Below are 26,018 nucleotides of genomic sequence, written 5' to 3'. Positions count from 1 at the left end.
CGTACGAAATAATGTTATGATGATGAGTCCTTTTGACTATGCCACTGCTACTACTTATGCGTTCCATTTTGAGAAATCTTTGAGGGACATTGAGTTTGAGATGCAGCGCAAGAGGCTACAACACCAAAATAACGACTAGCCAAACAAGAAACCATATACGGATCCTCCTACACCTCAAGGGCCTCAAAAGCCTCCAGGTCAAGTCAAGAAACAAGCACCACAAAAGCCACAAAATCCTGGAGGACTAAAGTCTGCCGAGAGGCAACCACGCAAGGAGTGCGATCTTCCGCATCTTGGCAAATGGGAATGGGGGACATTCAAATGTTTATATTGCAAGGAGGATGGGCACAAGGATGCTGATTGCCCGAAGAGAAAAGCATCTACTGTAGGACGAGCTTATGTCATGCATGCAGAAGAAGCGGAGGAGAAGCCACACACTACTCTCATCACGAGGAGGATTATCATTCAAGGTGTAGCGACCTATGCACTACTAGATTTAGGAGCTACACATTCCTTTATATCTGAAACGTGAATATTATTCCTGAAGATATGGGTTTGGGTTTCAAAGTTTATATCCCTTCCGGTGATCAAATGCTCACCTAAAAAATTATCAAAAATCTGGAGCTTCGTTTATTCAAAGATGTGGTTCGGACAGATCTTATTGTGCTTCCTATGCTGAATTGATATTATACTCGGTATGGATTGGTTATCAGTGAATGGAGCTTCGATTGATTTTCTTCAGCGATCAGTGTCTATTTGACCGCCTAGTGGTAAATCTTTTGTCTTTGAGGCGGTGAGAAACAAGCAAATGCCGCACATCATCTCTTGTCTATGTGCGAGGAAGCTTATTAAACATGGATGCCAAGCTTTTCTAGAATGTGTCACTACCGCACATGCTCCTATCAGCCAGAAGTTAGAAGATGTTGATATTGTCAGAGATTTTCCTAGCGTCTTTCCCGATGACCTTTCTAGCATTCCGCCCGATCGTGATGTGAAATTCTCTATTGAACTAATGTCGGGAACAATACCTATATCTAAAGCACCTTATCGTCTAGCATCTGCCGAAATGAAAGAATTAAAAGATCAAATCCAAGAATTACTAGACAAGGGTTTCATTCGCCCTAATTATTCTCCTTGGGGCGCATCGGTATTATTTGTGAAGAAGAAAGTTGATAGTATGCGACTTTGCATTGATTATCGAGAGCTTAATATGATCACTATCAAGAATAAGTACCCACTGCCAAGAATTGAAGATTTATTTGACAAGTTACAAGGAGCATCGATATTTTCTAAAATTGATCTTCGTTCTGGATACCATCAATTGAAAGTGAAAGAGTCTGATGTGCATAAGACAATGTTTCGTACTAGATATGGGCATTATTAGTTTATGGTCATGCCATTTGGGTTGACCAATGCGCCAGCGATCTTCATGGATCTCATGAATCGCGTATTTCAGCCATATCTGGATCAGTTTGTTGCAGTCTTCATTGATGATATATTGATCTATTCTAAGAGCATAGAGGAGCATAATCGCCATTTGACATCACTACAAGTATTGCAAGATAGAAAGTTATATGCAAAATTAAGTAAGTGCGAGTTTTGGCTTGATAGAGCGACTTTCTTAGGCCACATTATTTCTGGTGATGGCGTTGAAGATGATCCAAGTAAAGTTGAGACAATGAAAGAGTGGCCAGTACCAAAGAGTGTTACCGAGATTCGCAGTTTCTTGGGACTATCTGGCATTTGTCGCAATTTCATCAAGAGATTCTCATCTATTGCAGTGCATTTGACATCCTTGACTAAGAAGAATGCAAAGTTTATTTGGAAATCTGAGTGTCAAGACAGTTTTGAAAAATTAAGGCAAGCATTGATTTTAGCGCCAGTGTTGTCTATGCCATCAGGGCAGAGAGTATGTTTTGTACACCGACGCTTCTAAACTTGGTTTTGGTGCAATTCTGATGCAAAACGATCGAGTTATAGCTTATGCGTCGAGACAATTGAAAATTCACAAGAAAAACTACCATACTCATGATCTCGCGCTTCCAGCAGTAGTTTTTGCATTGAAGATTTGGAGACATTACTTATATGAGGAGAAGTGCAAAATATTCACCGATCATAAAAGTTTGAAGTACTTCTTCACCTAAAAAGAATTGAACATTAGACAGTGTAGATGGTTTGAGTTAGTAAAGGACTATGATTGTGACATTAGCTACCATTCGGGAAAAGCTAATTTAGTGGCAGACGCATTGAGTCGTAAAGCAGTAGTTATTACACAATTATCTCTTCAAAAACCGTTGCAGTCCGAGATACAGTGGTTTGAGCTTAAAGTTTATGCTAAGGGCGAGTCCCCTAATCTTGCCATTTTATCAGTACAATCGACTTTGAAGGATAGAATCCGTGAGGGGTAGTCTACTGAAGAACAATTACTGAAATGGAGAGCTAGAGATGAAGTCAAGGATCGAAAGTTATATTCCGAGGTGGATGGTATAGTTCGTTTTGAGATTGCCTATGGGTTCCTAGTGACGATTCTTTGAGAGATCACATTATGAAGGAAGCTCATGACACACCATATTCCATTCATCTGGGAAGCACGAAAATGTACAAATATTTGCAGTTGTTATATTGGTGGCCAGGCATGAAGAGAGATATTCTGGGATTTGTGACCGAATGTTTGACTTGTCAACAAATTAAAGCAGAGCATCAAAGACTAGCGGGGAAACTTAAGCCACTTCCTATTCCCGAGTGGAAATGGGAAAATATCACTATGGACTTTGTTGTGGATTGCCAAGAACTATTAAAGAATTTATAGTTATATGGATGATAGTTGATCGTCTTACGAAATCAACACATTTTCTACCTATCAAGACGACCTTCACCATGATTCAATATGCAGAGTTATATATTCAAGAGATAGTTCGTCAACATGATATTCCTGTATCGATTGTGTCTGACAGAGACCTGAGATTTACATAATCTTTTTGGAAGAGTCTGCATCCAGCGATGGGGACCACATCATTACATCCTCAAACCGATGGTCAATCCAAAAGAGTTATTCAAATTTTAGAAGATCTACTGCGAGCTTCTGTTATTGATTTCCAAGGCATTTGGGAACCAAAATTATCTCTGGTAGAGTTCACCTACAATAATAGCTATCAATCATCAGTTGGGATGGCTCTTTTTGAGGCACTTTATGGAAGGAAATGTAGATCTCCTATTCATTGGGACGAGGTTGGTGAAAGAAGAGAGATTTTCCGGATGTGATTGAAGAGACCGCCGAGCTTGTAGTCAAAATTCATGAAAGAACAAAGACTGCACAAAGCAGACAAAAGAGTTATGCTGACAAGAGACGAAGAGACTTAGAGTTTGCAGTAGGAGATCATGTGTTTGTGAAAATAGCACCTATGAAGGGTGTCATGCGATTTAGTAAGAAAGGCAAGCTTAGTCCAAGATTTATAGGTCCGTTTGAGATTTTGGAGAGGATTGGGATACTAGCTTATAGAGTGCCATTGTCATCGATACTTTCTGGAGTTCACAATGTGTTCCATATTTCGATGCTGCGAAAATACATCTCGAATCCATCACATGTGCTAAATTATAAACATCTACAATTGGCTCCAAATATGGCATATGAAGAAAGACCTGTCCAAATCTTGGCAAGACAAGAAAGAAGACTTTTAAACAAAGTCATTTCAATTGTGAAGGTCAAGTGTCTGAATCACTCGGAAGAAGAAGCTACTTGAGAAATCGAGAGGGACTTGAGGAGTCGCTATCCAGAGCTATTTGGTAAGTTTTAATTTCAAGGACGATATTTTATATAAGGGGGGAGGAATTGTAAGGTCCAAAATTAAGATGACGTAATCAAACTCCATGTAAATATAAGAAATATGACAAATGAGTAATTAAAATATTTTAATTGCTAAACTGATTATATGACACGTTTATGTAATGTTTTAATAGTTTTCTACTTACATGCATTAAAATGTATTTTTAAGGGTTATTCGAGTTTCGATAGAGGAACGGAGACCGATGGCTGAAAAAATAGAAAATGTTTTTATTAAATAATTAATTTTAATTATTTGAAATATGAATGATGATTTTTCGTATTTTTGAGAACAAGGGGTTTTGAGGTTATTTTCTACGCCGTGACGTAAATTTTATCAGTGTTTGTTTTTCAACAAAAACACGAACGTTTTGGCAACCCGACTAATAAATTCACAAACTTTTCTACTCAAAATAATTTTTAATATTTTAAAAAATGCACAATTGTGCTTAATGGGCCTAATTAACTCCACTGATGGGCCTAAGCTGGGTTAGTATACTAACTAACTATTTAAAATACAAATTTCAACCCCCAAACCCTCATAACTCACGCCCTCTCCCCCACAACCCATACGTGACCCTCCCCATCAAAAGACAGACGCACGCACGCCACTTTAAAGAGGAAACAACCACGGTTTTTAAGAGAATTCATCCTAGGGTCTCTAACGTCAAAGTTCTCCGCATTGCCATCGAATATTCGTGCATTTAAAACGCAAAGGCACGCCATATTCTCTTTTTATACTCATATATCACACCATAGTAATTTCTTCAACATGTTTTGCATGAAAAATAAGGGACACTTGGTTATATTTTCGTTTTTGAATCTAGAAAGATTTTTAAATCATGTGTGTTGATCCTAAATTATGTTTAACATGTTTCTAAGGGGCTGCCATGATTAGGAAAGGGTGTTTCTACATCTTTTAAAGAGTCCTAAGACACATCACTCACGCTGAACATGCACATTACACAAGCTGGAACCAAAAGCTGGTAAGGGTTGATCATAGGGCTCAGTTTTTGGACTTGGGCGCTTGTCTTGGTCACGGCTTGGGGCTAGGGCTCGGCCAAAGTCTGGTTGAGTCGAGGGAAGAGCCCTGGCCATGCTAGGGCTCGAGTCAAGAGGGCTGGGAGGAGTCCTAACAAGCTAGGACTCCCACCCGAGAGCTCCTAGGAGAGATGCGCAGGGCTGCGCGGCTTGGGCAGGGTAGATGGCTCAGCCTATGGGCTTAGGGCTGGGCTAGGGTGAGTCCTTAGCATCCTAGGAAGGTGCACAAGAATCCGGTTCAAGGCTGGTTGGGTTGGATAGGTCTTTGGCGAGTAAAAGTAAAGTCCATGCTAAGTAGGTCTCTCGGCCGAGTGCATGAGCTAGTTGTTTGCCTTCGGTTTCGAGCTAGAGTCAGGTTCATGGGGTCATGTCGGTCCAGTAGGGTCCATAGAAGGGCTAGGAAGGGGCTGGTTCGGGGTGGCTCTAGCTTGGCACGATGGAATCACAAGTTGGCTCGAGGGTTAACAAGCATATTCGAAACTAGGGTTTTCTTTGTAAAAATAAATTGAAGCATGGCTCACGGTGGTCGAGTCATGGTTCACGAGGGCCAAATAATTATAATTCTAAGTAATAAATTTAGGAATTTTATTTTTAACTTTGAAATTATTCGGGATTAAAACGTATTAAAAACGAATAATTAAAGATTAGTTTAAAAGTCTACTATTTAAGCTAAATAAAATTATGGGAAAATTATTTTAAGCTTAAATAATTATCTTGGACATGTTAGAGTCAATGAAATTAAGATAAAGTCAAAAGAGGGAAATTTTGCGTCTAGGGGTAAAACGGTAATTTTACACCCGAAAATTAGTAAACGTCATAGCAGTGCTCTGAATGCTATTTTATATAATAATATGATTATTTTAAATGTTTATGAATTTTTATGATGTTGAATGTTTATTTCAAACGTTTTGGATTTTTATGATGAAACGATAAAGTTAAAAGATATGGCATGCTTGTTTTAAAAAAAATGGTATTAAATGCATGATTTTTATAAACTGATGAATATGTAAAATATTGGAGGAGGTGAAGTAATTGTGGCCGTTCAGGATATGAGGATATTAATGAGGATATCGTAAGGAAGAGGCCCTAGAGGGAGTCCATTTATGGGAGAAGTCTCTAAAGGAAGCCTGACGATCGTATTTCCATTCGATGAAGATAGGCCAAGGCTCAGTTGACGGATGAGATTGTCGCTGATGTTCTCCGCCGCCCAGTACTGTGGTTACATGTAGATGGATCCATCGACTTTTTGAGGATGAGGAAAGTCACAATTAACAATATGAATTCAATAAAAAAGAAAAATGTATATGCTCATGATGAAAGGATATATGTTATGAATAAGGAAAAGGAAAAGTGTTGAGGTTTATGTTATGTCTGTCATGAAATGTTATTTTTACATAAAAGTATTTTCACTGTTGCTTGTGGTTTTATACCTATTATTTGTTATCAAGATTATGGTGTGTTAAGTTTTTAGACTCACTAGGTGTGATGGATGCAGGTGATTATGATGTTAATATTACTGGAGGTCTTGATGGTAGACTTTGCTGGACTATCGGTGCACATAACCCTAAGACCGGTGCTTCTACTTTTCCGCAGTTACGATTTATATTTATGATTTATGTTAAAGATTTTTAAGACTATTTTATTTATGCTTTTTGAGTGGTTTTTGAGATGATGATACATTTCAAGTTTATTACTTTTTAGGTTTGGTAAATGTTTGACGATTTTACGATTTGACTATTTCCTTTGAATTTCAAATAATAGTTGGTTGTTTTATTTTAAAAATGCTGCAAAAATATTTTATATATTTTGTAAGGGTCGGCCGAAGGTTTAAAAAAAAATTTCGTAGTACTTCTTATGAAAACAAATAACAAACGTTTCAAAAAGTATGCAATTCTATTATTTAAAATATGTGTTTAATGATTTTTATGCATTATCGCAAGATTATTGCATGGATAAGTGTTTAGTTCATGGTTACTTTAAAGTTTCATGCATTAGGGTTTTAAGATGTATTTCGCACTCGAACGAGGAACGAAGACCAGAGATAATTAGGAAAAACTTTTTTATTAAATAATTAAAAATAATTATTTAATATATGGTGTATTTAAGGGGAAATTTCTAAAATGAGCCTTCATTGGGTATTTTACTCGCTAGGCCGTATTTTAAACATGTACGCAAATTTTATCGATTTGAAAGATTTTTTTAGGGTTCAGTCAATATTTTCAAATACATATCAAAACGAAATATTTTTTGGGAGAGTTATTTGGCTTGTCGTGCTTACTTTATCTCATAATGGGCCAAAAACCTTTTTTAAACCTCTTTAATCATATAATTACTTAATCCTACCTCAAAGCACTCGGCCTCCCACTCAAAAATATTCTGTAGCCATGTCGTTCTCCCTCAATGTTTTCAAGAGAAATGTTTCCCCGTCTCTTTGGTGCTCGTCCTATGCGAAGTTATCAACGTTTTCGAGTGGATAAACCCAACGGCAAGCCTTGTATCATTCTTTTTCTCAACATTCACACTATGTATGTTGATGCTTATACATTTGCATGAGGAAACCTTTGATCTAGCATGTATCAACGTTTTTTGTCATGGTTTGACATGAAAGAATTGCATACTTTTGATCATGACTCACGATCTCTTGATATTGGTGCAAGGGGCTACCATGGCTACTGGTTTAAGGGTTGTTCTTGGCGTGGGATATGGTGTCATGGGGCTTGAATCGGTTGGAGGTCGAACACTAGCGAAGGTCGTGGGGTTTTTCTTGGTTGCGTGAGTCAGAAGTGGCTAGATCGGAGGATTTGAGCGAGCCGGTGGCGCAAGGGCCGTTCCTAGCGATGGACCAGACCCTGGTGGGTCTGAATCAAGGCTTAAGATGGCTCGAATGCTGCTGGAATTGACCACAAATATGATCCAACGAGTTGTTCAAAGTTTAGTCGTGGGTGGGGTTCATTTGGTGACTCTCGGGTGTGTGTCTTACATCCCGAGAGTGTGTGTGTCTTACAGCATGCATGGGGCTAGGGTTCTTGGCTAGATTGATCCAGGAGGGGTCCAGTGGTGAGCTAGGTGTGGTGGTTCGAGGCTGGTTCGAGTTGTTATCAGAGCCGACCTCTCCTAGCATGTGAGGCCCTTGGCCGAAGAGGGCGGGGGTGATCGCGGGTGCCATGAGGTTACATGGAGCTCAACTTGTACCAACACTTTAAGATTTTAGGTACTTAAGCTTGGAGGTCCTGGGTTCAAGTGTTAGGGAATGTGAAAAAAAACCATTTTTCAAGAGTGGGATATTGTATGAGTGACGGTGCATGAGCATGGGCTCATGCTGGACCATCCTAACGACCCACGATCAGTAAGGATGCATGGGTATGGGCCGAGACTCATGTTGGTTCAGCCTAATTGCTTATGATCATTACAATACAAGGATATAATCAAGGAAAATATACAGTATAATAACACAGATATTTCCAACTTTAGAAAAACAGGTAGGTTTTTAGTTCTCTAGAAAAAGAGTTCCAATCTATCAATATTCAAACGCAAATAAACGCAGAAAATTTCACAATACCATGAATCAATGTTGAAGATTACAACCCCTCTCCTAAGGCCAAACCAATATGCCAGCAAGATGTAAGTACACTGAATCTAGGAGGAACATACCTTAAGTTCTGCAATCCCCACCAGAAACAATAGAAGAACTTCTGCGGAAAATCTTCAGATGCAACAACACCAATTTGAAGAGCATCAAGAAATATCCCGAAGTCAAAAGCGGTCACATTAGCAGTCTGTATGGGGCAGGAATCATTCAAATTATGGCTGAATACATTGTGATCATCCCTGCAATAAAATAAGGCATGCCGACAATCAGGTCGGCCATGACAAGCTTCCTCCCAACAAGCAGTTTCGCATTCTATGGAAAACAAATACCAAAAGGCACCTAATACCTAACATAGGAGAATCTAAATCAAGCAAAAACATATGGTGAACCACAGCCTTTTGTGAGTATAGTACTGAAGAGGAAATTTTATTCAAAATCCATTTCACTGTTTTACTTCTATTTTCAAAAAATAAAGAAGGGACAGACAGATTTTGTAAAGTACCGTACCTTTAAATTATTTTAAAATTTGCGGAAAAATAAAAATTTTCTTAAATATAAAATAAACTTTCAAATTGTGATCATAAATAAAATGTCCAATCAAAAGTATTTGCAATAAGATAGATCACATATAAAGTTTGCTAAAGAAAAAAAATTCTTGTTTAAACATCATAAACCAAAACGTAAAATTAGAGTAGTTGAAGCATTGCAATAAAAACTAAAAAAAACATGGGCGGTCCTCGGGTTTAGCCTCCCGCTCAGTCCAAGCCAGCTCACCAGTCTTCACCTCACGTCTCCTCAAATTCATCCTCACCTGCATCGATCAAGTCTAGTGAGTCTAAAAACTCAACATGCATAAATTTTAAATAACAAGTAATACGTAATAAAACCACATGCATCTTTAAAATAAGACGTACATACTTGAAACCTGAACGTAATAGCATAAACGTACTTGAAACATGAACGTAGTAGCATAAACGTAGACGTGCCATCATCATAAGAATTTTCTTAAACATACTTGCATCATACATACTTGAGCATACATAACATCAAATTTTTTTTTTTGCAATGCAACAGCTATTTTGATTTTACGTTCTGGTTTATGATGTTTAAACAAGTATTTTTTTTTCTTTAGCAAACTTTATATGTGATCTATCTTTTTGCAAATACTTTTGGTTGGACAGTTTATTTATGATCACAATTTGAAATTTTATTTTATATTTAAGAAAATTTTTATTTTTCCGCAAATTTTAAAATAGTTTAAAAGTACTGTACGTTACAATTGGTATCAGAGCTTGGTCCAGAGATTGTTCAGCAGACTGCAGACGTAGTGGTCAAGATCCGAGACAGGATGAAACCCGCCCAGAGTCGTCAAAAGAGTTATGCTTACAAGAGGAGAATGGATTTAGAGTTTGCCGTAGGTGATCATGTTTTTGTAAAGATAGCACCCATGAAAGGTGTTATGAGATTTGAGAAGAGAGACAAGCTTAGTCCGAGGTTTATTGGGCCGTTCGAAATTCTTGATAGGGTTGGGACACTAGCTTATCGTGTAGCCCTACCGTCGAATCTGGCCGGTGTACACAATGTGTTCCACGTTTTGATGCTGAGGAAGTACCTAGCGAATCCTTCGCATGTGTTGAGTCTTTAGACTCACTAGACTTGATCGATGCAGGTGAGGATGAATTTGAGGAGACTAGAGGTGAGGACCAGTGAGCTGGTGTAAGGACCGTGTATTGTATTATCGTAAATCTTATATGATTATCGATAATTAAGGAGATTGTCATGTGATTATGTATTTGATGTATATCATGACAATGGAATTGAGAAAATGAATATTGTATATGAATTGATGTTGTATGAATTTGATTTGAAAGGCCGGACGCCAATAAGTACAAAATCAAACATTCTGTACAGAACATGTGGCGCCCGCGCGGTAGAAAATTACCGCCCGAGCGCCAGGGTATCCAAAATGTGATGTTCGGGCAGAACACTCCGCGCCCGAGCGGTAATGTTTAACCGCCCGAGCGCGGCACAAACTATTCTCGGGGACAGAACATGCCGCGCCCGAGCGGCAATATGTGACCGCCCGAGCGCGGTGTATTTGAAGTTCGGGGGCAGAACCTCTCGCGCTCGGGCGCGAGAAGTTTACCGCCTGAGCGCGAGAGCGGTGGCAAGATAAGAACACTTTTTGCTGTTCGTTTTCTTCATTTCTTATTTTGTCAACTTCGAGAGACACGAGAAAAATTAAATTTCTTTCTTCCGAATCGACTTCGAAACGCTGTCTAAACACGAAACAAATTATATATTTGTGATCGTCGCGTCGAGGGCTTCTGACTGAGGTAATTTTCTTCTGATTTCAGCCGCTTTAAATATCAAAGTGCTGGAATAGCATGTATTTGAAGTTGAATTTCTGATATGTAGTAGAATAACCGATGAGAAACTCATATTCGAAGTCGGAATTGAATTATGATATGATTATGATTTGATATGAATTTTTGAAGTTTCAAATAATATTTGAAACTCATAGTAATGATTTTGGAGTATGTTATTGATTGGAATGAGTATGTTATTGATGTAGATAAAGTGTAGTATCAATATCTTCAGGCTACATCAACTGGAAACGAAGAATTGAGGTATGTTGCGACCGGGTAACATACGACAGGTACTGTATTATATGATATATGATTGGATTGATTGTATTGGATTGGAATACGTGTCTATGTGCCTATTTGATGATTTGATGTGGCATACATGACATTGAGATTTGAGTATCGATGTACCAAATAAATGTTTTGTTAACACACATCATTTTATGCATACATCGATACATGACATGCATGTTGAGCTATGATCCTTGGATACCCTGATATGATTTGAATGGATTCCGGGGTTTGTGAACAGAATCGCTATGCCGTAAAGCATAGACAATTGTGGCCCCATATGATGGGATATGAGATGTGGGATTGATGGCGCTTCGTCGACGCTATCATATGTGTATTCTCATATCGGCCGGTGTGCCAGCTCGAGCATTGATTTGATTTGATAGCGATTCGATTGATTCTGACAGGTGCTCAGTGGATGGGCATTTGACCTGATACCTCCACGACATACATGCATTGCATACCATATATCATTGTTTAGATATCTGTGGTATATATGATTGGTTGTTCCATACGGAGCTTTGCTCACCCCCAAGGGGGGCTGTTGTTGTCTTTGTGTGTGGACAATGGCAGGTACTCCAGGATATCAAAAAACCGGAGAGGGTACTTCTGGAGGGAGTCACTGTTGAGATGAAGTTTATGTTTATGTCTTGTTCCCAGTATATATGCATATGTATCTATATACCGGGGCATGTCCCGAGGATATGAGATGTTTGGATGTGATTGGTTTTGATTATGTGTGGGCGTGTATTTTGACTTGAGATTAGATACTATTTTTAGTATTTAAATATCAGAAGAGATATTTTGGGCTCATTGTAAAGGAATTTTTAAACTCGTTTTCTGCTTTGATTAATTAACCCTAATCATATTGTATTGTAATAACGATTAGGAGCTAAGGGCCCCACACAGAGTGGTATCAGAGCATAGCTGGGAATGCTCTGTTGAGTCTTGTGTACACTTGAGTAGGCACAAATGAATTGTGCGTATTTGTTTGACTTATTTATATTACTTGCTCTTATGTGATTTGATTTGAGTAAGTATCTGATGAGATTGATGATATGAGATGATGAGATTATGAATTGATATGAAACTGTGATGTCATCTTTTGATTTGTAGATGGATCACACAAATGAAAATGCGAGTAGCAGTACTGAGAGGATTGTTGGGCAATTTGAAGGATTGTCCATGGATGTAGTGATGGCTCGATTCCAGGATCTGAAACCACCGAGGTTCTTTGGCACTGAGAGTGCTGAAAGAGCTGAGGCCTGGCTGAAGGATATCGAGCACTTGTTTAATATTGTGGAATATTCCAAGGCTCGGAGACTGAAACTTGCTCTCTATCAGTTGAAGGACCGAGCTAAATCTTGGTGGGAAGCCGCTGAGATTGGATTGAAAGAGGTCGGGACTGAAATCACATGGGATGTCTTCAACGCCCAGTTTTTGGAGCAGTATTCCCCTCCTTCTTATTATACTGCTCAGGAGAATGAATTCAATAATCTGCAGCAGGGAACGATGTCTGTTGCAGAGTATGCTTCGAAGTTTTCTACCTTATTGAAGCATGCACCTCACGTAGCTGGAAATGCGAGGGCAAAATATAACAGGTTTGTAAATGGTTTACATCCTGTTTTATATACATATGTTGTTTCTGTATTGCCTACCAGCTACGCAGAGGCAGTTGAACGAGCTAAGGCAGCCGAGGCTGGACTTAGGCGGGGAGGTCCACAGTATACTCCTCCACCACCGGTGTCAGCTCAGCAGCCTACTTTGCGACCGAGGGGTAAGAAGTTCAAGAAGACCGGCTCTGCTTCTTCGTCTTCTTCGAGTTCTAGTGGATCACAGAGAGGGAGTCCTGTGATTGCTCCCTACTGTAGCCATTGTGGAGGCAAACATACTATCGAGCAGTGTCGAGGTATGTTTGGTACTTGTTATCAATGTGGGCAGGAAGGCCATTTCTCTCGAGTATGTCCGAACAGGGGTACGACTTCTGCTCAACCCCAGCCAGGATTTAGAGGTGGCCCTGGTATGATGAGACCTGCTGTTCCTGTTCCATCTTTTCAGCAGTCGAGTGTCCCACGATATCGAGGACCGGGTGGTCAGAGTGCCCAAGTTCCTCTTCAAGTGAGAGTGTATGCCATGACTGAGGATCAGGCGAGAGAAGCTCCTGGTGGTGTGATTGCAGGTATTTGCACGCTTTGCGATTATCCTGCACGTGTTTTATTTGATACAAGAGCATCTCATTCATTCATATCTCATTCATTTGTTGCATCTCACGATATTGAGTGTACCCCAGTTTTATGATACTTTGTCGATAGCCACGCCAGCAGGGAAGGTTATATTGTCTGAGAAAGTTGTGCATAATTGTGTATTGATATATGAGGATAATGTGGTATTTCTGAATTTGATTGTCCTCCCAATGCACGACTTTGATTGTATTGTTGGCATGGATATCTTGATGACAAATCGAGCTACCGTTGATTGTTGTCACGGAGTGGTTCGATTTCGACCGATTGATGGACCCAAGTGGAATTTTTATGGCAAGGGTTCCCAAGCCAAAATTCCATTGGTATCTTCCATGGAAATGTCTCGATTGTTGACTAGCGGAGATGAGGGTTATCTTATCTACGCTATTGATATTTCGAAGAAGGAGTCTTCCTTGTCTGAGATTCCTGTTGCGAAAGAGTTTCCAGATGTATTTCCCGATGAGATTCCTGATTTTCTTCCTCATCGAGAAGTTGAGTTTAGTATTGATCTTGTGCCGAGGACTGCGCCTATTTCTAAAGCTCCTTATCGCATGGCACCCCTGGAATTGAAAGAATTGAAAGAACAATTACAGGATCTTCTCGATAAGGGATATATTCGACCGAGTGTATCACCTTGGGGAGCTCCAGTTTTATTTGTTCGAAAGAAAGATGGTACGATGCAAATGTGTATCGACTATAGGCAGTTGAATCGGGCTACTGTGAAAAACAAGTACCCACTTCCGCGTATTGATGACTTGTTTGATCAGCTTCAGGGTACTTCTGTTTACTCGAAGATTGATCTTCGTTCTAGGTATCATCAAGTACAAGTTCGAGACGAATATGTGCCCAAAACTGCTTTTCGTACGAGGTATGGCCATTATGAATTCTTGGTTATGCCTTTCGGTCTTACGAATGCTCCTGCTATTTTTATGGATCTAATGAATCGGGTCTTTCGAGATTATCTTGACCGATTCGTTATTGTGTTTATTGATGACATTCTTGTCTATTCGAAATCGAAAAAGGAGCATGCTGAACATCTGAGACTGGTACTTCAAACTCTTCGTACTAGTCATTTGTATGCCAAATTGTCCAAATGCGAATTCTGGATGGACAAAGTGGTATTTCTGGGCCACGTCATTTCGAGACATGGCATATCTGTTGATCCTGCGAAGGTCGAAGCTGTATTGAATTGGCCGAGACCTACGAATGTTCCTGAGATCCGTAGCTTCATGGGTTTAGCTGGATATTATCGTCGTTTTATTGAAGGATTTTCGAAGATAGCTAAACCTATTACTCAACTGACACAGAAGAATCAGCGATTCATTTGGTCAGATGAATGTGAAGCTAGTTTTCTTGAATTGAAGACGAGATTGACCACAGCACCTGTGCTTACTATTCCCTCAGGTAGCGGAGGATTTGTGGTGTGTACAGATGCGTCTGGTAAAGGTTTGGGCTGTGTTCGGATGCAACATGGCAAGGTGGTTGCTTATGCGTCTCGTCAATTGAAATCTCATGAAACACGTTATCCTGTTCATGATCTCGAATTGGCCGCCATTGTGTTCGCTTTGAATATTTGGCGCCATTACTTGTACGGAGAAAAGTTTGTTATTTATTCAGACCATAAGAGTCTGAAATATCTCTTTTCTCAATCCGATTTGAATATGAGGCAACGCAGGTGGATGGATCTCCTGAAGGATTTTGATTGTGAGATTCAATATCACCCTGGATCGGTGAATGTTACTGCGGATGCCCTGAGCCGGAAAGTCTATGATTCTGCTTTAGCTTCTGTCAATGTCACCAAAGTACATGAAGATATATGTACTTCTGGCTGGACTTTTCACTCGAATTGGAATTCTGCCACTGTCTCAGCATTGCAAATTGAGCCAAATTTGATATCGTAAATACTAAAGGCTCAACGAAGCGATGCTCAGATCCAAAAGTCGAAAGAACTTGTATCTGCAGGACATCAGTCTGGATTTCAGATTTCTTCTGATGGTTCTTTACGACTTAATGGTCGGCTGGTAGTTCCTGACGACTCTGATTTGAGATCTGCCCTTCTTCGAGAAGCACATTGCAGCAAATACAGTATTCACACTGGAGGTCGGAAGATGTATTTGACACTGAGACCTCAATTCTGGTGGAAACTGTTGGAAATCTTATTCCGGAGTTTGACAAATTAACCAACTGAACCAAGTAACTGAATCAAGCAACTGATTTACGCAGTGAAGTTACTAACTGGTTACGTAACTGATCGTTCAGCTATTATTTAAGCGCCTCAACCATCGATCAGTAAAGTGTGTTCCTAACTGAACACGTCATCAATTGATTGCGACAACCGACATATAGTACAGTCTAACTGCAACAATAGTAGTGGAACGCCGCATTTCAGAAAGTTGCAGTGTACGATCTGTCAGAGAATATCGACGTGGCAAACAATGGCTGTTATTCAAATAAATGTTACCGTTGACAGAAGCCTATAAATAGTCGAAGAGAGCAGCTGAAGAACTACCGATTCTGAACTACTCATTTTACTTGCTGTTACTCTGCGAAAATATTCTCTCAACTTCGTCAAATCAAAGCTCAAGCTTATCAGTTTTATCAGTAGCATTCAGGCTACGTTTTGAGCTAGAAAAAGCACTTTGTAATCTTCGATAAATTGTACAAGTTGTGCTAAGATCAGTTGTGATCTGTAAAAGAGTTGTTAACTAAGAGTTTCAGTTTTGGCAATAGATAAGTCCAAACTGAAGTGGGTCAGTACACGTTATTGTATTTGATCAAAGTCTTTTAGTGAATATCCTATCTTTGTGATAGAAGGGGTGACGTAGGAGTTATTCAAGTCTCCGAACATCCAGAAACATTTCCTGTGTTATTTACTTTCAGTTATCCATTCTATCTTTCAGTCAGTTAGTTTTTCGCAACTGTTTTATTCAGTTTAACTGATTGTTATCGACCGACGAGATACTAGAGTCAGTTTGTAACAAAACTGAACCCAACCTTTCGAAGAAGTTTTAATTTAGAAAGTGTTTATTCAACCCCCCCCTTCTAAACACTTTCACCTTGAGTTAACCGATCCTATCAAGTGGTATCAGAGCGAAGTTTATCTTGTCATAGAACATATTCTCTCAACTGATTCATTATGTCTTCTTTCAACAAAATTCCTATGTTTTCCAGGGAAGACTTTGACGACTGGAAAATCAGAATGCAGGCTCATTTAGCTGCACAAGATGATGATATGTGGTACGTCATAACTGACGGGCCAATGAAAATTCTGAAAGCAAACACAGCAGTTGCCATCACCGAAGGGGCACCTCATAGAATCGAAAAACCCAGAGATGAGTGGACTGCTGAAGATAAAAGAAAAGCAAACCTTGACAATGTAGCCAAGGACATACTGTATAAAACACTGGACAAGATAACGTTCAGTAAGATCAAGATGTGCAAGACAGGAAAAGAGATATGGGAAAAGCTGATTCAGTTATGTGAGGGAAATGAGCAAACAAAGGAAAACAAACTTTATGTTGCTGTACAGAAGTTTGACAACATCAAAATGAAAGCTGGAGAATCAATGCTTGAATATGATGAAAGAACCAGTGGAATCATAAATGAACTGAATGCACTTGGAAAAGTGTATACAAATAAAGAAGTGGCTCTCAAGATTATCAGAGGACTTCCCAGGGAATGGGATGTCAAGACAATGGCCATGAGGGAATCAAAAGACTTGAACAAAGTTGAAATTCATGATTTGTTTGCTGATCTGAAAGCTTATGAGTTTGAGTTACAAACTCGAGGAGAAGCAGAACCATCAGCACCTTCAGCAACTACTGCTCTAACTGCTATAAGAACAGAACCAACTGGTTCAGTTGAGAAAGCTGCAGATCAATTGAGCAATGATGCTATGTCATTGTTTATCAGAAAGTTTGGTAGATTCATGAGGAAGAATCAAGGAAATTTTCAGAAAAGCTACCAAAGAAATAACTCCAGAGAAGATTCAAACGCTTGCTATAACTGTGGAAAGCCAGGACATTTCGTTGCTGACTGCCCAAAACCAAAGAAGGACAGTCAAGTCTCAACTGAACGAAAAAAGAAATCATATGAGCACAAAAGGAGACCTAAGGATGAAAGGAAAACCTATAAAAAGAAGCATGAAGTACTCCTAGCTGAGGATAGCAAAGCCAAATGGGCAGAGACTGACAGTGATGAGTCAGAAGCAGAAACTTCATACAGTTCTAGTGAAGAAGAGGAAGAAGTCAAGTGTCTGATGGCTGATGAGACAGAAGATCAATCAGACAATCAGCAGGTATTCGACTTTAGCTCAACTGATTTCACTAGAGAAGAGCTTATTTCGACTCTTCATGACATGGTCAGCGAGTATCAAAAGCTTGCTTTATCATTTGATAAAGCCAGAGCAAAGCAAGATGATCCCTTGGACAACAATACTAAAACTGATCAGTCAGTTGATATGTTGAGTCTAAAAAGGGAAATTGCTGAGCTCAATGCTGAAAAGAGCAGGAATCAATTGTTGATTCAAAAATTGATGCTTGAAAATGCAAAGCACAACGAGCTCATTCAGGCTTGGAATAAATCTTCTGCAGCTCTAACTGATATTCAAAATTCGCAAAAATCAGTTGCTGACAAGACTGGACTAGGGTTCAGTAGTCAAAGTGAGATACCTTCCAATGATACTCAACCACAACTGAATATGGACAAAGGAAAATTCATTCGCTTTGTCAAATCAGTCGTGGAACAAGAACAGCTTGAACCAAGTAAACTGATTGAACCGCCCATTGAGAACAAGAACAAGGCAAATAGATATGGTATTGGATATAGTCCAAAAGTTTCAACTGACTCTCGTGGTCAAACATCGAAAAGAATCTCAAAACGATTTTCAAATGAATACTCCAACTACTATAACTGTAAGCCTGTTCAGAAACGATATAGGCTGAACAATCAGTTGGGAAAGGCAAAATCACATATTGTTTCACCTATGCATCACACACAAAGCACACACAAAACGAGAAAGACCATATGGAATACAGCAACTGGACGGTCAGTCAGACTGATCCAAGTTTGGATTCCTAAAGGACTAATCAACTTTGGACCCAAATAAACAAAGGGTACCACAATCTTATTTTGTATTTGACTGCAGGTAACAGGTACAAGCACTGGATCTATATGGTATCTAGACAGTGGATGCTCACGCCACATGACAGGAGATTCAAGGTTATTATCTCAACTAGTCAAATACACTGGACCAAACATCAGTTTTGGAGATAACTCGAAAGGTAAAACTGTGGGTAAGGGTAAGCTTATCCATGGTAACTTCACCATTAATGATGTTTTGTTAGTCGAGAATCTTAAGTATAATCTGATAAGCATCAGTCAGTTATGCGATAATGGATTTTCAGTTCAATTTGACAAACTTATTTGCTCAGTCAAAAACTCAACTGATGAGATCATTCTAACTGGCAAAAGATGTGGAAACACATACAAAGTCAGCTGGAATAATCAACCTTATGCACCAGTATGTTTTATTGCTTCAAAATCTACCAAAAACTGGTTATGGCATAAGAGATTAAACCACCTGAATTTCAAATCTATTGCATATTTGAGTAAACATGATCTTGTTACTGGGCTGCCCAAAATGGATTTTACAAAAGACAAAATTTGCTCAGCATGTCAATTTGGCAAACAAATAAAATCTTCTTTTAAGAACAAGGGTCGTAAATCTTCTTCCCGATGCTTAGAACTGTTACATATGGATCTCTTTGGTCTAATACCAGTCATGAGCTTAGGGGGAATGAAATACACCTTGGTGGTTGTAGATGATTTTTCTAGATTCACATGGGTCATTTTTCTCAAGACCACAGACCAAACTGCTGCTCAACTGATCAAGCTTTTCAAAAGATTATTAAATGAAAAATCAGTTGGAATTGATAGAATCAGATCCGATCGAGGAACTGAATTCATCAATCAAATTCTTTCAAACTATTTAGAGAATACTGGAATCAAACATGAGCTCTCAGCAGCAAGAACTCCTCAGCAAAATGGTGTAGCTGAAAGGAGAAATCGAACACTTAAGGAAGCTGCTAGAACAATGCTTGCTGATTCTAGTATCTCTCAAAGGTTTTGAGCAGAAGCAGTAAACACTGCGTGTTACACTCAAAACAGATCAATGATTAATAAGAATCATTTGAAAACACCGTATGAGATCTGGCATGGAAGAAAAAGTGTGGTTTCTTACTTTAAAATATTCGGCTGCAGATGTTTTATACTCGACAATGGTAAAACTCATTTAAAAGCTTTTGATGCTAAATCTGCAGAAGGAATATTTCTTGGTTATTCATCAGTAAGTAAAGCTTACAGAGTCTTCAACAAAAACACTTTAAATGTTGAAGAATCTATTCATGTTGTTTTTGATGAAACTGTACTAACTGATAAGCCAACTGATACAGTTGAGCTAGCTGACAGATTTACAGATATCAGTTTGGAGGATGATGATGAAGAAGATATTCATATTAATCAAAGCAATCTCCAAACACCTGAACCTGAGATATTAGATCAGGCTGTTGAATTGGAAGCTAATCAGTTAGTAGAACAAACAAATGAGATTCAGTTGCCAACTGAAACAGCTCCAACTAAAACTGAAACCAATCAGTTACCTACTGAAGCAGTTACCAATTTGGAATCAACAAATGCTGAACTCAGATGGAAGAAATCACATCCTCCAGAATTGGTGATAGGTAATCCATCTGATCCGGTAAGAACGAGAAATCAAATGCTTAACTTATTCATTCATTCAGCTTTTGTATCTCAACTGGAACCAAAGAAAACTGATGAAGCTCTTGCTGATCCTAACTGGATAAATGCTATGCAAGAAGAGCTAAATCAGTTTATCCATAATAATGTCTGGAACTTAGTTCCAAAACCAATTTCCAAAACTGTTATAGGTACAAAATGGGTATACAGGAACAAACTGAACGAGGATGGTTCAGTTGTGCGCAACAAAGCAAGGCTAGTTGCACAAGGATACAGGCAGGAAGAAGGAATTGATTATGATGAGACATATGCACCAGTTGCAAGACTGGAAGCAATAAGAATATTCCTGGCCTATGCATCATTCAAAAATTTCAAAGTGTACCAGATGGATGTTAAAAGCGCATTTCTGAATGGACAGTTGCAGGAAGAAGTCTTCGTTGAACAACCTCCAGGTTTTGTTAATCATCACCTTCCTGATCATGTCTATCATTTGAACAAAGCCTTATATGGTCTTAAACAAGCTCCAAGAGCTTGGTACGAAACTCTTTCAAAATTTCTAACTGATCATGATTTTTCTGTTGGATCAGTTGATAAGACGTTGTTCAATTTTCTAAGAATGATCATATCTTACTTGTTCAAATTTATGTTGATGATATCATATTTGGGTCAACTAACCCCAAATTATGTGAGAAATTTGCTAAGTTGATGCAGGAAAAATTCGAAATGAGCATGATGGGTGAACTGGCATTCTTTCTTGGATTACAAGTGAAACAATTGGATTCAGGCACCTTCATCAGTCAAACAAAATATACAAAGGAATTGCTAAAGAAATTTGGCATGGAATCGTGTTCAGCTGCAAGCACTCCCATGAGCTCATCAGTTAAACTAGACACTGATCAAGGGGGAATATCAGTTGAGACGACGCTTTACAGAGGTTTAATAGGTTCATTATTGTATCTAACTGCTAGTCGTCCTGATATTGTGTTTGCTGTCTGTATGTGTGCTAGATTTCAGGAAAATCCTAAGCAATCACATTTTGCTGCTGCCAAACGTATTTTGAAATATCTTAAAGGCACACAAAATGTTGGGTTATGGTATTCTAAAGACTCATCTTTCAATTTAGTTGGTTATTCAGATGCAGACTATGCAGGATGTAAACTTGATCGAAAAAGTACAAGTGGATCATGTCAGTTTCTAGGAGACCGACTAATTTCTTGGTTCAGCAAAAAGCAAACATCCATAGCAACTTCCACAACTGAAGCAGAATATCTTGCTGCTGGAAGCTGTTGTGCCCAACTGCTCTGGATTCAGCAACAACTGAGAGATTATGGAGTTGCTGCTAAAGAATCACCTATATTTTGTGACAACACAAGCACAATTGCTATAACCTACAATCCAGTTCTTCACTCTCGAACCAAACACATAGATGTCAGACATCACTTCATCAGAGATCATGCTCTCAAGAAGGAAATCAGACTGGAATACGTCTCAACTGAACAACAAGCAGCTGATATCTTCACCAAACCACTACCCGAGACTAAGTTTTCTCATTTTAGAAATATACTTGGTTTAATTGAGTTATCTTAAATCAGCTCAATGGACGTACATCAGCTGTTCATTTTTTTTGTCGCTTATTAGTTTTGTTTCGTTCTGTTTTAGCATCTTATCAATTTCTGAGACTGATAAAACTGATCTTTGCAAAATATAACAAAACTGAAAATACTAGCTTTTCATTAATAACTGTAAAAATTCTTTTTGATTACATCCTTCAGTTCTTGATCAACAGACTCCTTCCAGTTCTTTAACCATGCTCCCAAGTCTTCAACTTGAATGGAAACAAAGCTGGGTGATGCAGCTACATTCTCCAGGAGTTTCTTCTCTTTACGGAGCATTAACTCGTAAAGATTGTCAGGTCTGAAAACGTCTTCCACGTTGAACTCATGCAGTCGGGCTCGATACTTCTCGAGCTTTCTCTGTTGTTTGGGAGTGGTAGCCATTTCATTCTCCCAGAGGAAATGGAGCCCCTGGAGATTTTCTTGATATTGTAGGATATACAGGAAAACTTCGTCTTCTACTTGCATCTTCATGCGCTCCAAAGCTGTCTTCATTATCTCTTCTACCTTCATCAAAGTTTTAGAAGTACCAGCACCTGCCATTTTCTTCTACTAACCTTGTTTCATAAAGATATTTGTTACTGACCGCTTCAATCTTATTTATAGAACAGGATGAGGAAGACGAAAGGACTCTACTTTTTCGACGTCGATCAATCTTCTAAATTTCAGGATTTATTTAATCTGGTCCTAAGTGTTGTCTTTCTTATTAATGCTTGTATTAAGGGGGAACATTAAGGGTTAAGAAGTTAACTGACAAGACAGCAGTTGATAAATAAGAAACAAGATTCATTCATTAACAGGATCTGAAGAAATTCTCTCTGATTACATCAAGATATTTTTGTTCCATATAGCTCATCCATATGGACACCCATCCTCTTATTGCTGGAGTAGAACTCTTGCCATAGCTGTGTGAGCGGATGAGCTTCCTCAAAGCTCCTCTTTCTTTGTACACAATCAACTGATAGATATGCGGGTCATCAAAGAAATCAAAAGTTTCGGAAACGTGCAAACGTTCCCGGTACTTGCTTATTTTGGCCATCAGTCGTGGAGTATTCACCTCTCCACTATAGTACAAAACTTGAAGCTCCTGCAGTCTTTCCCAAAGGCCTTGCACCTCATCATATATCTGCTCTTCTATAGCAGATCTCATTTTGGCCTCAGCTGCTTCCATGAAAGTCGTAGCATCGTCAGGAACTCTTGAACTTCCAGCTCTTGCCATTTGTGTTTGTTGCTTAAATGATATATGTTTAAATCTAACTGATTTACTTGTATTTATAGCACAGGATGACGCAAGATGAATTGATGACGTCAGCCGACGATTAATCTCCTAAGCAATAAGATTATCTTCTGTTTTAATGCTTAAACCTTCAGTTTCTGCATGTTTTAAGGGGGAATAATCTGATTTAAAATGATAACTGAGAAGTCAGTTGTTAGCAAAGTCTCGACTGAACTCGCTCAATTTTTATTAACTGACAGTTCAGTTGAGAATTTTTCTAATCTTCTCACATACGTTATTCATTTAATCATATTTTATTCAGATGTACCAACGTGACTGATTTACCAGCATTAAATGCTCTCTGACAACCAATCAGAGGTTACAGCGTGACACTTTCCAAATCATTTGAATTATCCACTTGCTTAGTACACACATACACACGTTTTTTTTTAAATTTTTCATGGACTGACACGTGTCCGATAATTCAAACAGTCACACATTTCATTACTTTACCCGCTTAAATTCAGTTCATCGTCCTTACGCTTTCAGCTATTCTAAGTTCTCAGAGTTTATCACATAACTTATTCTCTCTTCGTTTCAGGAATCTACGCATCTTCAGAAATGGCGAATCAAACACCAGCATACATAATGAATGCAATGGCGATAAATTTTGGATCCATTCTATCCTTTGGGGACACTGAAGTAAAGAAAGTATTTCAAAAACTAGACACAGCTGGGTTGAAGAAATTCTTGGGCCAATATTCTCAGGAAATATACGTAAAGGAGATTCAAGAATTCTATTCTTCTGGGCAAATCAATGATGCTGGAGAAATTGTTTCAACAATCAACAACCAACAACTGATAATATCCGAGGATTTATTCGGAGAAGCCTTTCTACTGCCATCTGATGGCATGACTCTTCTATCAGAGGTAAAAGCATCAGACGTAGAGGAGATGCAAACTAAACTCTCAACTGATGGGCAGAAGATCAAAGTCTCAGACCCAAAGAAGGAACTAAAGCAAGAGGTACAGTTGTTAGCAGATATTGTTGCAAAGGGTCTTCTCGCTAAAGAAGGTTCTTTCGCTGCTTTGACCCTTGAGAAATTTCAAGCCATGACGATCATCATGACGGAACGGGAGTTTAACTGGAAACATTTTCTGTTTACAATTTTGAAGAATATGTTTGTCTCACCGAAAAAGTCTAAAGGATTTGCTGTGCAGATCAGTTATTTGATGAAAGTCAAAGGTTTGGTGGGTGATGATTCTGAGACAACGGCAAAGTTCAAGGTCTTTAATGCCAAAAACTCCTAGCCCATCAAAATCAAATTGGATATCTCCCCTGCTAACTTTATTGAAGTAAAGAAGGAGATAGGAGATCAACAGACTGCTCCAAAATCAGTTAAGAAGGCCAAGTCTTTGGCTCAATCGAAATCAGTTAAGAGAAAACTGATAATAACTGAATCTGAGTCCGAGGAAACTCCTTCACCTACAATATCAAAGAAACCAAGGACTCGTAAGTCCAAACCAGCAAAATTTGAGGTCAATGTTCTTGCTGAAAAGCCTCCTTCTTCAAGCACTCAAAAGCCCATTGAAGCAGTGCCCTTAAAAGTGGTTATTCCGGGCCAAACTGAAAAATCAGTCTTGATCAAAGCTCCTCAGACTAAGGTCAAGACCCCTGCTGTATTAGCCCATGCTAGGCCAAAGGGTATTTCAATTATTGAAAGAGTTGAAACAACGAATACTGGACTTGATATTCCTCATATATTAAGTTCAGACAAGGGAAAAGAGAAGCTGATTGAAGAACCCAGACCCACCAACTCCATTCAAACTCACATTGATCTTGTATGGGAACAAGTCAATGATTTTGCTGCTACACAACTTGTGGCATATGATAGCTGGACAGCCTTCAGGACAGAAGTTTTTGCTAAACAACTGAAGAAAAAGTCCCAACTGGACAAATTTATTAAGTTGGAAGACATCGTTCTCAAAACTGTCAAGGCAGCTACAATTGTCCAGGCTCTGCATCGCAGGAATTATTTCTTTGATCAAGTAAGGGCCAAGAAGTTGGCGTAGATTTTGGAATCTCTGAAAAAGAACTACACTCCCACTGATCCAACTGCTTATTCCGATAGAGCCGTGATCACTCAGCTGGATACTGATCTAATCGGAATCCAATCTCAAATCAAATTTTGGGAATTAGATCAGGAATTGGTGTTTCACAAAGGCACGTCTGCTGATGATGAAAGCAATACAGAGATGGTGACTGAGGAACCACAGCAGCAAACTATAAACACTGAACAGGTTTTTCTTTCTACTGAACTGCCAGTTCAGACTTCACCAGCTGCTGAAAAACAACTATACTCTGAGGCTGATCTCTCTTTTGCCACCATCGATGAAATAATCCAGACAGTAATGCAAGAATCTCCGAAGGATGCTCTTAGAACTGATTCAGTTGATCACTCCGTTGATCACTCTATTTCAAAAGATTCTACATTAGCTCAGCTAGATGTATCTGCTGAGAAGTTATCTCCAACTGAAGTACCAGTTACCGAAACTGATCATTCTAAAGAGGTACCAGTTATAGAGACCACTGGATCGCCTACTCTTCAAATTCTCTCTTCACCTCATTCAGTATAGGCAGAGATTGCTACAACTGATGTCAATATTTCTCATGAGATGGACAAGACTGATAAATCGTTGATCATTTTTGATCAAGCTACAAAAGGATCAGATTTCTCTCATCCTCCAGAAGTCTCAGACATGGATCTAGTTCTTAAAGAGATCCAAAATATGCAGAATAACATGAACAATTTGGTGACAGCAATGACGAATATGCAAAACACTCAGCTGTCCCACACCTTGAAACAAGATCAGTCTCATGAATTCAATAAAGAGCAATTGACTAAAATACAGGCGGACATTCGTTATTATGTGCAGCAGTTCCTCGAAGTTCAAAAATTCAAAGGAATAGCTGCTTGTATTACTACTTCTCAGAAATCTTCTAACAGTAAAATTGATGCATTTCAGACACTTATGTCCAGAAAAATGGATGCGCTACAGCTGCTCGTCCAGACTTCAATCGAAAA

The 26,018-nt window shown here is 38.9% G+C and overlaps 1 pseudogene; it reads right to left on the bottom strand.

Annotated features, from left to right (window-relative positions):
• Nucleotides 1-8,278: 8,278 nt before the first annotated feature.
• LOC140816083 (cyclic nucleotide-gated ion channel 1-like) overlaps nucleotides 8,279-26,018 on the bottom strand; it is a 56,301-nt pseudogene continuing 38,561 nt past the window's right edge.

The sequence above is a fragment of the Primulina eburnea genome, chromosome 16 (genome assembly GCF_022965805.1).
Source record: "Primulina eburnea isolate SZY01 chromosome 16, ASM2296580v1, whole genome shotgun sequence".
NCBI classification, from domain to species: Eukaryota; Viridiplantae; Streptophyta; class Magnoliopsida; order Lamiales; family Gesneriaceae; genus Primulina; species Primulina eburnea.
Note: the sequence above shows the minus strand (reverse complement) of the source record. Positions and strands in the feature narration are given on the sequence as shown.